At 46.9% G+C, this 16229-nt stretch overlaps 1 protein-coding gene and 1 long non-coding RNA gene across 2 annotated transcripts in view; one reads left to right on the top strand and one right to left on the bottom strand.

Annotated features, from left to right (window-relative positions):
• LOC140422059 (uncharacterized) overlaps nucleotides 1–16229 on the top strand; it is a 222637-nt gene that overhangs the window by 190034 nt on the left and 16374 nt on the right. The window lies entirely within an intron of this gene.
• Nucleotides 1247–9398, bottom strand: LOC140422115 (uncharacterized). The gene is made up of 2 exons (XR_011947263.1): nucleotides 9318–9398; nucleotides 1247–6913 (listed from the first exon to the last, which is right to left on the bottom strand). It is a non-coding gene; the product is annotated as an uncharacterized lncRNA (long non-coding RNA).

Genomic DNA, 16229 nt, shown 5'->3' with positions numbered 1-16229 from the left:
CTCGACCTCTGGACGTTTCATTACAGAACTCAGCTCGAAGACATCAAAACTTGTATCCGGCCTTGTCTGTGTGCCCCATTCGTCAATTCAACTTTGCAGCAGCTCAGACCCGGCTTTGGAAACATCTTCATCTTTCTGTGAGGCCCCGGCCCCATTGACTGTGACAGGGTTCATACTGTCTCCCTGAGATTGTTGATGTAAAGTCACGTCAGACCCACACTGCCCGATTTCCACTCCAATTTATTTAAAGGTCCCAGAAGTCTGACTCCAACCTTAAATGTTGTTCTGATCCTGTCAGTAACATTGGTTTGGAACTCACTAGTACCACCACATAGGCAGTCATCAACATGCATCATAAAGATGCCCGAGAGTTTCCTGCCATGGTACCAATAAAGCACGGCAGCTTCTGCCTTCTGGTAGAGACAACCCGACTTGAACAAAACTGATCTAACTGAGAAGTGCCATACACTCTGAAACATTGTTCAAAACATCGTTCAAAACATAAGACAAACTTATTGAACTTCCAAAGTCTTCCATCTCCATCTGGCACCGTAGGAGGTTGTAGAAACACTGCCCTCTGGAGGTGATCCCCCAGCGCAAATGCAGCTTTTATGTTTCTTGACTGAAAGTTCCGGGAAAATGTCACGAAAAGGGCCAAAGAAATTTCAGAATGACCTTTCCCACTGTGGGTGAGTCCACTCTGACCTCTTTATCTCCCAAAGCTTCTTCAAATCCCTGAGCCATTAACCGCACCTTGGGCCTTATAAACGCCATCCGGTTGGACCTTTTCTGTGCAGATCCATCGATGTGATGATGCTGGCTGACCCCTATCTGGGACCTCTGAACACACGCCAAACTCTGTCCAACTGCCAAATCTTTCTGTTTAGCCTCCCGTACGCCTTTATCCCCTCATTTTTCGGCAGCTACAAAACCCTCTCGGTCACGGGGACCTCTGCATCACCCCCTAACATATCCTTGCCGTAAAACCGACAATTCCCTGCCTGAAATGTTCCAGTTATTGAAATTACATTGAATGGATGTCAAAGAAACAGACCAGAAACAGCTCCCTGAGGTTCTGAGGAATCCCCAGTGGTCAGTCAAACTGAATTAAACACGGGTGGTATAAAACAAACAATACTCATCCGGTATCTGCTGTCCACGGGGACTTTCCTTTAATCAAAGCCGTCAGTGGATCCTGTTCCTGACACCAGACTGTTGTGGGACAAATGTCACTCAAAGTCCAGAGTTGGTTAAAGTTTGGGAATCTTTATTACAAACATGCAGGGAATGCTTCAGCAAACCGAAGCATCTCTGGGAGTAGTTACAATAACACACGTTTATACACAGTACAGTTGCAGCTGTTTTGTCTGTAAGTTAGTGGGAAAGTACAGGACGTAAAGGGAACAACTCGAAAACAGCTCACTTATTGGCTATAGTGACTTCATCTCTCACAAAACACATCCCGGGAAACAATAGCCAGACCAGTAATCCAGAGACCCAGGATAATGCAATAGGGATCCAGGTTCCGCAGATAGTGGAATTTAAATTAATTAAAAATCTGGAATTAAAAGATATCGATGACCATGAAAGCATTGTCGATAGTTGTAAAAACCCATCTGGTTTCTTTTAGATCCACCTGTAGTGGGGGAATAACACTATTTACCATCCAGGATAAAATAAATGTACTTCAGCCTTTGTGGATCATTTCAGTGGAAATGTGCTCTCCCCCAGGCTCAAAGAGCATCACCCACTGGAAGCAAAATCGTGAGACCGGCCAATCCAGCAGAAAGAAACCCTCCGACCCTCCCACTTCACCAAGTGTCAGAATGAACAAAGTTTGATTTGATTAAATTTATTCACATGCACCGAGGTACAGTGAAACGTATTGTTCTGCGTACAATACAGACAGATAATTTTATGCATGAAAAAACATGGGACATATGATAAATACACAATTTAAATACGTAGACATCAGGTGAAGCATACGGAGTGTAGTGTTACTCAGAAAAGATGTGTGGAGAGATCAGTTCAGTCCATAAGAGGGTCATTCAGGAGTCTGGTAGCAACGGAAAGAAGCTGTTTTGAATCTGTTATTACGTGTTCTCAGACTTTTGTATCATCTGCCCAATGGAAGAGATTGGAAAAGAGAATAACCTCAGTGAAAGGGTCTTTGATTTTGCTGCCCGCTTTCCCAAAGCAGCGGGAGGTGTAGACAGAGTCAATGGATGGGAGGCGGGTTTGTGTGAGGGACTGGGCTGTGTTCACAACTCTCTGTAGTTTCTTAGTCTTGGGCTGAGCAGTTGCCATACCAAGTGTCATGAGAGTCCCTTTAAGAAATGTTTTTGTCTTATCACATGGCTTCAGTGATGTCATTGTGTGGGTGGAGCTGGGCTGTGGCTCTGGGAGTTGGTTTTACTTCTGCTTTGGTTTGGGGCTGTTTTGTGGTCTGTGTTTTTTGCTTTCTCTTTCACATTTTTGGCTGCTGTACTCAGAAAGAGGAGTATTTTGGCCTGTCTCTCTATCTTCATTTTAAAAGCTGTTTCCAGACTGCTTGATAACTTGAAAAGAAATAATTGCTTTCTGGAAGGAATTCAAACCTGCTGTTTTGGAAAGGAAACAAGAGCATCCAAACCAGGTCTTGAGTGCTGTGTGCTGGGCCACACCTTTGAAAAGGAGGTACTGCTTTATGGGATTTTGTTATTAAATTGGAACAGTTAAAGGGGGGAATTTATTAAGGGTTATACATAGATTACTGTAGCTGTGTGGGGTATTTATCTTTGTAATTTATAAAAATGCTTACTGTGTGTGTTTATAAAAATGTTAACTAAATTCATAGAATAAAGCTTGTTTTGATTAAAAGTGCTTGAGGCCTCTGTTGAATAACACCTGAAAGGCAGCCCTTGTGCTCATCGGAACCAAAATCAATAAACAATTGTAGGTCAGGTGAACTCCATGATATACTTTGGAGTTTTCTGAACCCTGGCCCATAACACAAGCTGTGATGCAGCCAGATAAGATGTTTTCTATGGTGCTCCTGTAAAGGTTGGTGCACCTGTAATAATGGGTAAAAGGCAATGATAATAATCTTTATAATTATCACAAGTAGGCTTACGTTAACACTGCAATGAAGTTACTGTGAAAATCCCCTAGTCGCCACACTCTGGCGTCTGTTCGGGTTCACTGAGGGAGAATTCAGAATGTCCAATTCACCTAACAAGCACGTCCTTTGGGACTTGTGGGAGGAAAACGGAGCACCCGGAGGAAACCCACGCAGACAAGGGGAGAACATGCATACTCCGCACAGACGGTGACCCAAGCGGGAATCGAACCTGGGACGTTGGCGCTGTGAAGCAACAATGCTAACCACTGTGTTACCGTGCTGCCCATGTGGCAATCAATGTGGGCATGCTGAATTTCCTTAGTTTCCTGAGGAAGTATATGTTTCTTGGTTGTAGCGTCGATGTGGGTAGACCAGGACAGAATGCTGGTGATGTGCACACCTCGGAATTTGAAGCTAACCATCCCCACCTTGGCCCCATTAATGCAGAAAGGGGTGTATACAATGCTTTGCTTCCTGAAGTCAATGACCAGCTCCTTACTTTTGCTGACATTGAGGAAGAGATTGTTGTCATTACACCATGCCACTAGGTTCTCCATCTCCCTCCTATACTTTGACTCATCGTTGTTTGATATCCGACTCATTACGGTCGTGTCTTCAGCAAACTTGTAGATGGAGCGGGATCAAATTTTGCCACAGTCGTGTGTGTATCATGAGTGTAGTAGGGGGCTAAGTACGCAGCCTTGTGGGGCCCCGGTATTGAGGACTATCATGAAGGAGGTGTTGTTGTTTATCCTTACTGATTGTGGTCTATGTACTAGGAAGTCGAGGATCCAGTTGCAGAGGGAGGAGCCAAGCCCTAAGTTTTGGAGTTTTGATATGAGCTTGGCTGGGATTATGGTGTTGAAGGCGGAGCTGTAGTCAATCAATAAGAGTCTGATGTAGGAGTGCTTGTTTTCGAGATGATCCAGGGGTGAGTATAGGGTCAGGGAGTTGGCATCTGCTGTGGACATGTTGTGGCGGTGTGCGAATTGCAGTGGATCAAGGAATGCTGGGAGTCTGGAGTTGATGTCTCCAACATCTCAAAGCAATTCATAATGATCGATGTCAAGGCCACCGGACGGTATTCATTGAGGCACGTTGACTGCTTCTTCTTTGGCACCAGTATGATGGTGGTCTTCCTGAAGCAGGTGGGAACCTCGGAGTAGGGAGAGGTTGAGGATTCCGCAAACACACCTGCCAGTGGGTCAACGCAGGATCTGGGTTCATGACCTGGGTTCTCGTCTGGACCCATCGCTTTACGAGGGTTCACTTTCAAGAAGGCCAATCTGACTTTGGAGGCTGACTGTGGGTATGGGTGTGTCCAAGGCTGCTGGTACAGTTGACAACAGTTTGTTGGTTTCCTGCTCAAAACAAGCATCGAATGCATTGAGTTTGTCGGGAAGGGGTGCGCTGTTGCTGAAGATTCTACTCAGCTTTACTTTGTAGCCAGTTATGTTGTTTAAGCCCTGCCACAACCGACGAGAGAGTCCACGTCATTAGTCTGTGACTCTAGCTTAGTCTGGTATTGTCTCTTGGAGTCCCTGATGGCTTTGCGGAGGTCGTATCTAGATTTCTGTATAGATCCGGGTTGCCTGAGTTGAACGCCTCAGACCTGGCGCCCTTGATGTTTGTGTCGCAGTGGTCAAGGATGTTATGGATGTTGGGGTCCCTTTCGGGACAGGAGATGTGTTGGTGGAATTTTGCCAGCACACTCTTGAGGTTGGCCTGGTTAAAGTCCCCGGCCACTATGCACAAGGCCTTCGGGTATTCTGTTTCACTGTTATTTATAGTGATGTACAATTGATCAAGCACCTTCTTCTAATCAAAGCCCCCTCCCTCCCGGCTTACTCACTCTTCCAACTTCTTCCATCGGGCAGGAGATACAGAAGTCTGAGAACACGCACGAACAGACTCTAAAACAGCTTTTTTCCCTGCTGTTACCAGACTCCTAAATGACCCTCTTATGGGCTGACCTCATTAACACTACACCCTGTATGCTTCATCCGATGCCGGTGCTTATACATTGTATACCTTGTGTTGCCCTATTATGTATTTTCTTTTATTCACTTTTCTTCCCATGTACTTAATGATCTGTTGAGCTGCTCGCAGATAAATACTTTTCACTGTACCTCGGTACACGTGACAATAAACAAATCCAATCCAATCCACTTCACTTCCGCCTGGGGTGGGATGTAGACCGCCATGATGATGGCAGAAGTGAACTCCGTGGAAGGCAGTATGGATGGCACTTCACAGTCGGGTATTCCAGGTCCAGGCAGCAGTAGTTCGCCAGGGTCGCCACGTCCGAGCACCAGGAGTTGACGAGGAGACAAACCCCTCCACCCACTCCAGGTTCAGTCCTGGATGTGGTTAACAGCAGGAAAAACAGCAGAATCTAACCCAACATCACTTGTGAACCCTTTGGTGTCTGAACATGTTGGATGACTGAGTGAATCCCTCCCCACAGTGAGAGCAGGTGAATGGCTTCTTTCCAGTGTGAACTCGCTGGTGTCTCCGCAATGTGGATGATGTTCTAAACCTCTTTGTACAGTGAATGCGCTGGTGTTCCATCAGTACCTGAGAGCTTTTTGAAACCCACTCCCACAGTCAGAGCATTTAAAGGGTCTCTCATTGATGTGAGTGACATTGTGGCTCAGCAAGTGATGACCGAGTGAATCTTTTCCCAGTCGGAGAGGTGAACGGGCTCTGCCCGGTGTGACCTTGCCCGTGTTTCATCAGGTTGGATGAGGTTCTAAAGCTCTTTGCGCAATGAGAGCAGCTGAACGGTCTCTCCTCAGTGTGAATGCGCTGGTGGGACATCAGTAGCTGTGAGCTTTTGAAACCCCTCCTGCAGACAGAGCATTTAAAGGGCCTGCTCTTGGTGTGAGTGACATTGTGGCTACGCAGGCCGGATAATTGAGCAAATCCCTTATCACACACAGTGCAGATGAAGGGCTTCTCCCCGGTGTGAAGTCGCTGGTGTGCCTGCAGGTTGGAAAACTGAGTGAATCCCATATCACACACAGTGCAGATGAATGGCCTCTCCCCGGTGTGAATACGTTGATGTGTCTGCAGGTGGCATAACCGAGTGAATTCCTTCTCACATACAGTGCAGGTGAATGGCCTCTCCCCCGTGTGAACTCTCTGGTGTCTCTGCAGGTGGGATAACTGAATGAATTCCTTTGCACAGTCAGAGCAGGTGAATGGCTTCTCTCCAGTGTGAACTCGTTCGTGTCTCCGCAAGTTACCAATGTCAGTGAATCCCTTTTCACACTGAGAGCAGGTGAAAGGCTTCTCTCCAGTGTGACTGCGTTGATGCCTTTCCAACCTGCATGGGGCTGTGAATCCCTTCGCACACACAGAGCAGGTGAATGGCCTCTCTCCAGTGTGACTGCGTTGATGCCTTTCCAGCCCGTACGGGCCTTTGAATCCCTTCCCACAGTCCTCACATTTCCATGGTTTCTCCATGGTCCGGGTGATCTTGCGTCTCACCACGCTGGACGATCAGTCGAAGTCTCGTCCACACACAGAACACATATACAGTCTCTCCCTGCTGTGAATGGTATAGTATTTTTTCAGGCTGTGTAACTGGTTAAAGCTCTTTCCACAGTCAGTGCACTGGAACAATCTCACGTGGGTTTGTGTGTGTCTCAGTGCTTTTCCAAACAAACTGATGTTTAAAATCTCTTGAAGCAGACAGAATAGACAAACATTTCTCCTTCTAGATTCAAAGGTCGATGATATTCGGTTCCCAGTTCTTGACGTGATATTTAGTTTGAGATATCCACCTCAAACTCCTCTCGTTCTAACTTCCTGCAAAAAGATTTTACAAAAATCATCACTGTCAGTACAGGATAGAAATTCAGAACAGACAATTCTAGTTTCTATCAAACATTGTTAGCTCTCTCTCTTTCCCTCAAATGCTCTAAATCTCGATTCCACACACTCTCCCTCCAGTCTCACTCTGCTGTATCTAATATTCACCCTCCCAATTCTCCTGAAAGCACTGATTCAGGCTGATCGATGTATCCAAGCTCACTGCTTCCTGTCCTGGACACAGAGGCTGCCAGACAGATATATGTCTCTGTTACTGGATGATAAATGTGTGCAATATACAGACTGGATTCACTTCCTTCCCCTCCCAATTCTTATGAAGGTGCTGACTGATGCTGATCAACAAATCTAAACTCACAAACAACCTGTACAAGAGTAGAGACTCTCCATTTAAGTATATTTACTGATTAGAGATGGGGTGATTCTGAGGAAGAATTTGATTTAGTCATGGAGTGGGCATGATCAGGAACCCACTGCCCACAAGGATTGTGGAAGTCGAGATGATCAATAATTCAAAATAAAATATGAAGAAAACAAGCTTTCAGGTGAACAGGGATATCGAGGGGGAATGGGATTGACTGGATTGCTGTACAGAGCGTCAGCATTGACTTGAGTTCCCAAATGGATTCTGTCAGTGCTGCAATGATTGTATGACTGGAAATATATAATGTAGGTACAGTACTATATTACAAAACTAGAAATAATAATACATGTATTTTGTTACAGAACCATCAATAATATATCTAATACATTCCATATAACACTAGATATATCTCTGTCCGATATAAAAATTTTAAAAATTCATTTACGGGGTGTGGATGTCGATGATGAGGCCAGCATTTATTGCCCATCTCCAGTTGCCCTTCATAAGGTGGTGATGAGTTGCCTTCTTAAACCGCTGCAGTCCTTGAGTTGTAGGTACATCCCCTGTGCTGTCAGGGAAGGAGTTCCAGGATGTCGCCCCAGCAACAATGAAGGAAGGGCGATATATTTCCAAGTCTGTCTGGTGAGTGACTTGGAGGTGAACCTCCAGGTAGTGGGGTTCCCAGGTATCTGCTGCTCTTGTCCTTCTAGATAGTAGTGGTCATGGGTTTGGAAGGTGCTGTCGGAGGAACCTTGGTGAGTTACTGCAGTGCACATTGTAGATGGTATACATGGCTGCCACTGTTCGTTGGTGGTTCGGAATGGGGAGCAGTCAAGCAGGCTGCTTTGTTCTGGATGGTGTAGAGCAGCATCTTGAGTGTTGTTGGAGCTGCACTCAACGAGGCAAGTGGTGATTATTCTATTACACGCCTGACATGTGCCTGGTATATGGTGGACTGGCTTTGGGGGTCAGGAGGTGCGTAACTCACTGTAGTCTTTGGCCTGCCCTGGTGGTGACCATATTAATATGGCTAGTCCAGTTCAGTTTCTAATCAATGGTAACCCTCAGGATGTTGGTTGTGGAGGATTCAGCGATGCTAATACCACTGAAGGAGATGGTCATTGTCTGGCACTTGGTGCAGCACAAATGGAACTTGCCACTTATCAGCCAACATCTGGACACTGTGCAGGACATGCTGCATTTGGACATGGACTGCTTCATTATCTGAGGAGTCACGAATGGTGCTGAACATTGTGCAGTCATCCACAAACCCACTTCTCATCTTATGATGAAAGGGAGGTCATTGATGAAGCAGCTAAAGATGGAGTGTGCCCTGAGGAACACCTGGAGCAGAGATGATTGACCTCCAACCACCACAACCATCTTCCTTTGTGCCAGGTATGACTCCAACCACCGGAGAGTTTTCCCCGATTCCCATTAACTTCAGTTTAGGTGGGGCTCTTTGATGCCATAGTCAGTCAAATGCTGCCTTGATACCAAGGGCAGTCACTCTCACCTCACCTCTGGCATTCAGCTCTTTTGTCCATATTTGAACCAAGGCTGTAATGAGGTCAGGAGCTGAGTGACCCTGGTTGGACCCAAACTGAGTGTCCGTGAGCAGGTTTTGCTGAGCAAGTACCACTTGATAACGCTGTTAATGACTCCTTCCATCACTTTGCTGTTGGTGGAGTATTCCAACAGGGAAGTAATTGGTTGGGTTTGATTGTCCTGTTTACTGTTCCCTTTAATGTCAGCCATCTCCTGGGGAAACCAGCCCTTTAAATGTGAACATTAGGAAACAGACCATCATTTTCGCCAGACAAATAAATGTGTCAAGCCGAGGGAGCAAAGGATGTCAATGTCTTTCAGACAGCCAGAGAGAGAGAGACCACCAAGCTCTCCAGAGTCTGCACCCTCCCTGGATTCACTTCCTTTCCCTTCAGTTGCTGCAAGTCACCAATTGAAGGTCAGAATGAGACAATAAATGGTAAGAGGGAGAAAAGAAAGTGTTTTACTCACAGATGTTGCAGACAGGAGGAAGGTTCAGTCTGTGTGCAGCTCAAGCTCACCCAGGGTTGGCGGAACTTGCTCGGCAGAAACCTCCATGTCCAGCTTCCGCATTGAGACAATGGGGGAGCTCTGATTGGTGGAGGAGCAGAATCTTTCCGGTCCTCCAATCTTCCTATTGGTCAACACCTCAGCAGTAAGGTCAGCGGAAGTGAGCTCTCCTGCACATGCGCAGCGTCCCCTTCCCTTAGACATGCGCAGTCCCGGGTTAGAGGAGGGGTGGATCACCGACGGCCGGTTGCCTGGAAACCTTGTCTCGAGGATATGTGGGGGAAGGGGAACAATGGGTGGGGCGGGGCTCTGGGTGGGGCGGGGCTCCCTCGTCTGCGCGCTGGGCAGTGACGTCACCTCGGAGCGGACTTATTGATTTAGAGGACGTACTCCTTTGTAATGTCACAATGTGGAGGTTGGACAATGAGTTTCAGACTAAAACGTCCTCCTCTGGGCAACATCTGGGAGCAAATCAATGTCTCCCCCTTTCATAAGGTCATAAAATATAGGAGCAGAATTAGGCCATTCAACCCGATGAAAAATCTGTCTAACTCCTTCCTAAATTTACTCACTGTCCCAGCTCCACCGCACTCTGGGGTAGTGAATTCCACACATTCACAGCCCTTTGGGAGAAGCAGCTTCTCCTCAACTCTTCAGATTTTCCTCCCTCTTTTTAAAAATAATCTTTATTGTCACAAATAGGCTTACATTAACACTGCAATGAAGTTACTCTGAAAAGTCCAACTTCCTTTTCGAGCACACACGGAGAATTCAGAATGTCCAAATTATCTAACAGCACGTCTTTCGGGGCTTGTGGGAGGAAACTGAAGCACCCGGTGGAATCATAGAATTTACAGTGCAGAAGGAGGACATTCAGCCCATCGAATCGGCACCAGCCCCTGGAAAGAGCACCCCAGCCCAGCCCACGCCTCCACCCCATCCCCGTAACCCAATCAACCCACCTAACCTTTTTGGACACTAAGGGGAATTTATCATGGCCAATCTACGTTTTATCATGGCCAATCCACCTAACCTGCACATCTTTGGACTGTGGGAGGAAACTGGAGCACCCGTACAAAACCTACAAAGACACGGGGAGAACATGCAGACTCCACACAGCCAGTGACCCAAGCCGGATTCGAACCTGGGACCTTGGAGATGTGAAGCAACTGTGCTATCCACTGTGCTACCATGCCGGCCATCTTATCCTAAGACTTATCCTTATCCTAAAGTTCTTATCCTAAGAACCTCTCGTTCTGGAATGCCTGAAAGACGTGCTGTTAGGTGAATTGAACATTCTGAATTCTCCTTCAGTGTACCCTAACAGGCGCCAGAATGATGTGACTTGTAACTTCATTGCCGTGGTTTAAAAAAAAATTTTAAGTACCCAATTCATTTTTTCCAATTAAAGGGTAATTTAGCATGGCCTGCATATCTTTGGGTTGTGGGGGCGAAACCCATGCAAACACGGGGAGAATGTGCAAACTCTGCATGGACAGTGACCCAGATCCAGGATCGAACCTGGTACCTCGGTGCCATGAGGCGGCAGTGCTAACCACTGTGCCGCCATTGCGGTGTTAACGCAAGCCTACTTGTGACAAAAATAAAGATTATTGTTATTAAGTGGGAGTATCCTCTCCAAGGCATCCTTCAGGATGCGCGACAATGCCAAGCAGAAACTTATAGCCAAGTTCCGCACACACGAGTACGGCCTTGACCGGGACCTTGGATTCATGTTGCATTACATTCACCCCCCACCCCCCCCCCCCCCCCCCCACCCCCACCCACCCCCCACCACCACCACCACCATCTGGCCTGGGCTTGCGAAATTCTACCAATTGTCCTGGCTTGAGACAATTCACACCTCTTTAACCTGTGATTATCCCTCTCTCCAGTCACTCCGTCTGCTCTGGACCTGTAAAGATTAATTACCTGCAAAGACTCGCATTCAAAAGTAACGTCTTGTATCATTGACTTTGTCTATGTATATGTTTCTGGAACCCACCTCTTCATTCACCGGAGGAAGGAGCTGTGGTCCGAAAGCTAGTGATTCGAAACAAACCTGTTGGACTTTAACCTGGTGTTGTAAGACTTCATACTGTGCTCACCCCAGTCCAATGCCGGCATTACCATATTAAAGTAAAGGGGCAAAGTGGCAGCCCGGTGGCACAGTGGTTAGTGCTGCCGAGGTCCCAGGTTCGATCCCGGCTCTGGGTTACTGTCCGTATGGAGTTTGCACATTCTCCCCGTGTTTGCGTGGGTTTCACCCCCACAACCCAAAGATGTGCAGGGTATGTGAACTGGTAATGCTAAATTTCCCCTTAATTGGAAAAAATAAATTGGGTACTCTAAAATTTAAAAAAAAGTAAAAGGGCAAAGTCTATTTATTGTTTGAGGGATACATTCCTAATAAAAATACTGTTTATCCATTGTTGCTTCTAGTTTTTTGCAGTAAAAGATATAAAACTTGAAGTTTTTGCCTTATGACTCTTTAATTTGTTCACTGGGTTTAGAATTTATTTAAAGTTACTTATCTTTTCAGAAATCTTAAACAGTTGATTTAGAGCTACAAGTTTCAACTTCCCATTAAGCCTCAGGCAACTTCTGTCTCTCTATTGCCCATGTCAATGACAGCCCAGTAACAGAGCGGAGGACTGGATATGCCGTCACTCCCTGTAGGAGCTGGAATCAGTAGAAAGAAGAACCATAGTTTCTGGTTGAGCTTTGTGTTATCTGTCTGACCATGATGACCATATATAAATAGCTAACCAGGTAATATGTTGTGATGAGGGTTTAGAAACAAACCCTGGGTAGACCAGTTCATTGAAGCTGTGGGCTTGTCAGCTGTACAGTGAAATCAGGCATCCAACAGCCACAGAGACCTCTAATATTGGACACTGGGTTTAACCCTGTTCTGTATTAAACATACCTATCTGATACTGGCGGTGATATAGTTAATCTGACCCTTCATTCAATTCCAAAAGTGAATAACATTGATTCAAGCACAGTGATTACTCTGTTAATCTGTGAACAAAGTGGTGTCAGTTCATGCAGATCTCTGTCTGAACTCGATTTCAGTACTTATTTTTGTTACTGACTGGTCTAGTGTACAATCTAAAAGGACGGTAGCACAGTGGTTAGCACAGTCACTTCACAGCTCCAGGTTCAATTCCCGGCTTGGGTCACTGTCAGTGTGGAGCCTGCACGTTCTCCCCATGTCTGCGTGGGTTTCCATCGGGTGCTCCAGTTTCCTCCCACAGTCCAAAGATGTGCAGGTTAGGTGGATTGGTCGTGATAAATTTCCCTTAGTGTCCAAAAAAGATTAGCTGGGGTTACTGGGTTACGGGGGTAGGGTGGAGGCATGGGCTTAAGTAGGGTCTCCTTCCAAGAGCCAGTGCAGACTCGATGGGCCAAATGGCCTCCTTCTGCACTGTAAATTCCATGATTCCTTCTCTGACACAGCTCAGAATAAGGATGTTTGATTTGTGTTTCCTGTCTGCAAAGCCTCTCTGCTCATCGCCTGGGAAAGGTGATTACAAAGGACATCGTTGTAAGTAAAGGGTAGAAATCCAGAACCGACAATTCTAGTCATCAGAGAACATACTTTTCCCTCTCAAACTATAAATCACTGTTCCCCACACACTCCCTATTGATCATTGATCGAATACATCCTCCTATCACATTACCATGGGCACCTCACCAACAGAGAGACAGGAAGGTGCTGGAGGATGGACTGGAAATGGGGCTCTACCAATCAGGGCATGAGGTTTGGCACGATGTTGGGGGGGGGGGGGGGGGGGGGGGGGGGGGGGGGGGGGGGGGGGGGGGGGGGGGGGGGGGGGGGGGTGGGGGGGGGGTGGTATCGTGACCCACAGGGTTCAGTTCTCATGTCCAAAGCAAGGAGTCATGGGAACAGGGTACAAAGAGAAACAATTTGGATCCTGAACATTGTGAACATCCTTTTACTCTGGTTGTCTTTGATCCTCAAGTCATTCTGTCTTTATCATCTTGTTTGTTTCATTAATTAATATTTATTATAAAAATGTTGATTTTTCGGACTTTTCATGATTAGATTGATGCACTTGCGGGAAAGTGGGTGAGAGGGGTTGACAGGCTCTTATTAAAAATAAATTTAGAGTAGCGAATTATGTTTTATCCAATTAAGGGGCAATTTAGCAGAGCCAATCCATCAATCCTGCACATCTTTGGGTTGTGGGGGTGAGACCCACGCAGACACGGGGAGAATGTGCAAACTCCACACGGTCAGTGACCTGGGGCTGGGATCGAACCCGGGGCCTCAGCGCCATGAGGCAGTGGTGCTAACCACTGCACCACTGTGCCATCCCTGACAGACTCTTTTATCAGAAAGTGAGTCCCTCCAATGTAATTGGCAAAGGAGCCAGAGAGAGAGATGAGATTTTATTTTTGACACATGAAGTGTGTGTGATTCTCTAATTTTGGAGATGCACTCATCCAGGTAACTGGAGAGTGATCCATCACACTCCTGACCTCTGGATAATGGATAGGCTTTCAGGAGTTAGGAGGTGAGTGACTCACAACAGGATTCCCAGCCTCTGACCCATTCTTGTAGCCACAGTATTTTTATGGCTAGTCCAGTTCAGTTTCTGGTCAATGGTAACCCCCAAGATGTTGCTAGTGGGGTAAATGGGGTGGTTAGATTCTCATGAGGGAGGTGGTCATTGCCTGCCATTTGTGTGGCTCAAAGTTACTTGCAGGACTGCAGAGCTCAGATCTGATCCATTGGTTGTTGGATTGTTTAGCTCTGTCTGTTGATTGCTGCTTTTGATGTTTGGCATGCAAATAGTCCGGTTTCATTCTTAATAACACTCCTGCCTCACAGTGCCAGGAACCCGGATTCAATTCCAGCCTTGGGTGACTGTCTGTGTGGCGTTTGCACATTCTCCCCGTGTTTGCATGGGTTTCCTCCATCGCTCTGGAGTCCTCCCACAGTCCAAAGATATACAGGTTAAGTGAGGTTATGGGGATATGGCGGAGGAATAGACTGAGGTAGCTGCTCTGGGTACGGTTGGTGCAGACTCGATGGGCCGATTGGCCCCCTTCTGTACTGTAGAATTCCATTCTATGGAATAAACATCCTTGCAGATTCTTACAGCTTTATGGCTGGGCCATTTCAGAGTCAACCACATTGTTGTGGATCTGGAGTCACATGTAGTCCAGACCAGGTAAGGAGGCAGATTTCCTTCCCGAAAGGGCATTAGTAAACCAGATGGGTTTTTTCACCAACAATGGAGAAGATCATTAGACTTATAGTTTGTGTTTTTAATGTATGTATTTTATACCAAATACAATCAATTATACAAACAAACAACAACCAAATACCGTTGGCTTTCAAACAGTTTCTCATTTTCCCCCTTTTTCTCCCTAAACTACCCCAACATCCTTTTCCCAACTGACACCCCCCCCCCCCTCCCCTCCCCCACCGGGCAACAAACATATCCTTAAATAGAGACAGAAAGACCCTCCGTCCTACGCAGAACCCTCTTCACCCTCGGAGAACCCTTCTCCAATTCCGCCAAATCCCCCAACCATGCCGATACCTTCGGTGGGGCGACCGACCTCCAACCCAGTGAGATTCGCCGCCGGGCAATCATAGTGGTGAAGACCCACTTCCCCTCCAGCAGCTCTGGCAGATCCGAAACACCAGAAAGCCCCACCTCGGAAATCAATGGCCAGAATCCCCCAACTTCGGGCACACCCAAAACATGTGAACATGATTGACAGGTCCCCTCCTGTACCTCTCACATCTGTCCTCAACCTCAGGGAAGAACCCATCCATACCAGCCCGAGTCACAAATGCAAAAAACAACATAACATTTACAAAATTTGTATATACACGTCGAGACAGAAATTTACAAGGATTCCCAAGGCAGCGGGAGGTGTTGACAGTCAATGGATGGGAGGCGGGTTTGTGTGATGGACTGGGCGGTGTTCACGACTCTCTGAAGTTTCTTGCAGTCTTGGACCGAGCAGTTGCCAGGCCAGGCTGTGATGCAATCAGATAAGATGCTTTCTATAGTACATCTGTTAAAGTTGGTAAGAGTCAATGTGGAAGTGCCGAATTTCCTTAGTTGCCTGAGGAAGTATAGGCGCTGATGTGCTTACAGCAGAATCCAACCCCTGTCATCACTCATGAACTTGCTGGTGCCTCACCAGGTATGTTGACCGAGTGAATCCTTTCTCACACACGGTGCAGGTGAATGGCCTCTCCCCGGTATGAAGACACTGGTGTGCCTGCAAAGTGGCTAACTGAGCGAATCCCTTCCCACAGACCGAGCAGGTGAATGGCCTCTTCCCAGTGTGAACTCGCTGGTGTGCCTGCAGATTGGGTAACTTAGTGAATTCCTTTCCACACACAGTGCAGGGGAACGGCCTCTCCCCGGTGTGAATTTGTTGGTGTACCTGTAGGTGGGATAACTGAGTGAATCCTATCCCACACTGAGAGCAGGTGAATGGCCTCTCCCCAGTGTGAACTCGCTGGTGTGCCTGCAGGTTGTGTAACTGAATGAATTCCTTTCCACACACACTGCAGGTGAACGGTTTCTCCCCAGTGTGAATTCGCTGGTGTACCTGTAGGTGGGATAACTGAGTGAATGCTGTCCCACACTGAGAGCAGGTGAATGGCCTCTCCCCAGTGTGAACTCGCTGATGTGCCTGCAGGTTGGATAACCGAGTGAATCCTGTCCCACAATCAGAGCAGGTGAATGGCCTCTCCCCAGTGTGAATTCGCTGGTGCGTCAGCAAATAGGCTGAGGTTCGAAACCTCTTTGTGCAGTGAGAGCAGCTAAACGGTCTCTCCTCAGTGTGAATTTGTTGGTGTGTCAGCAGTTGGGA

Source organism: Scyliorhinus torazame, chromosome 5, assembly GCF_047496885.1.
Source record: "Scyliorhinus torazame isolate Kashiwa2021f chromosome 5, sScyTor2.1, whole genome shotgun sequence".
Lineage (NCBI taxonomy): Eukaryota > Metazoa > Chordata > Chondrichthyes > Carcharhiniformes > Scyliorhinidae > Scyliorhinus > Scyliorhinus torazame.
The sequence above is the reverse complement of the archived record's forward strand: the minus strand, read 5'-3'. Positions and strand labels throughout refer to the sequence as shown.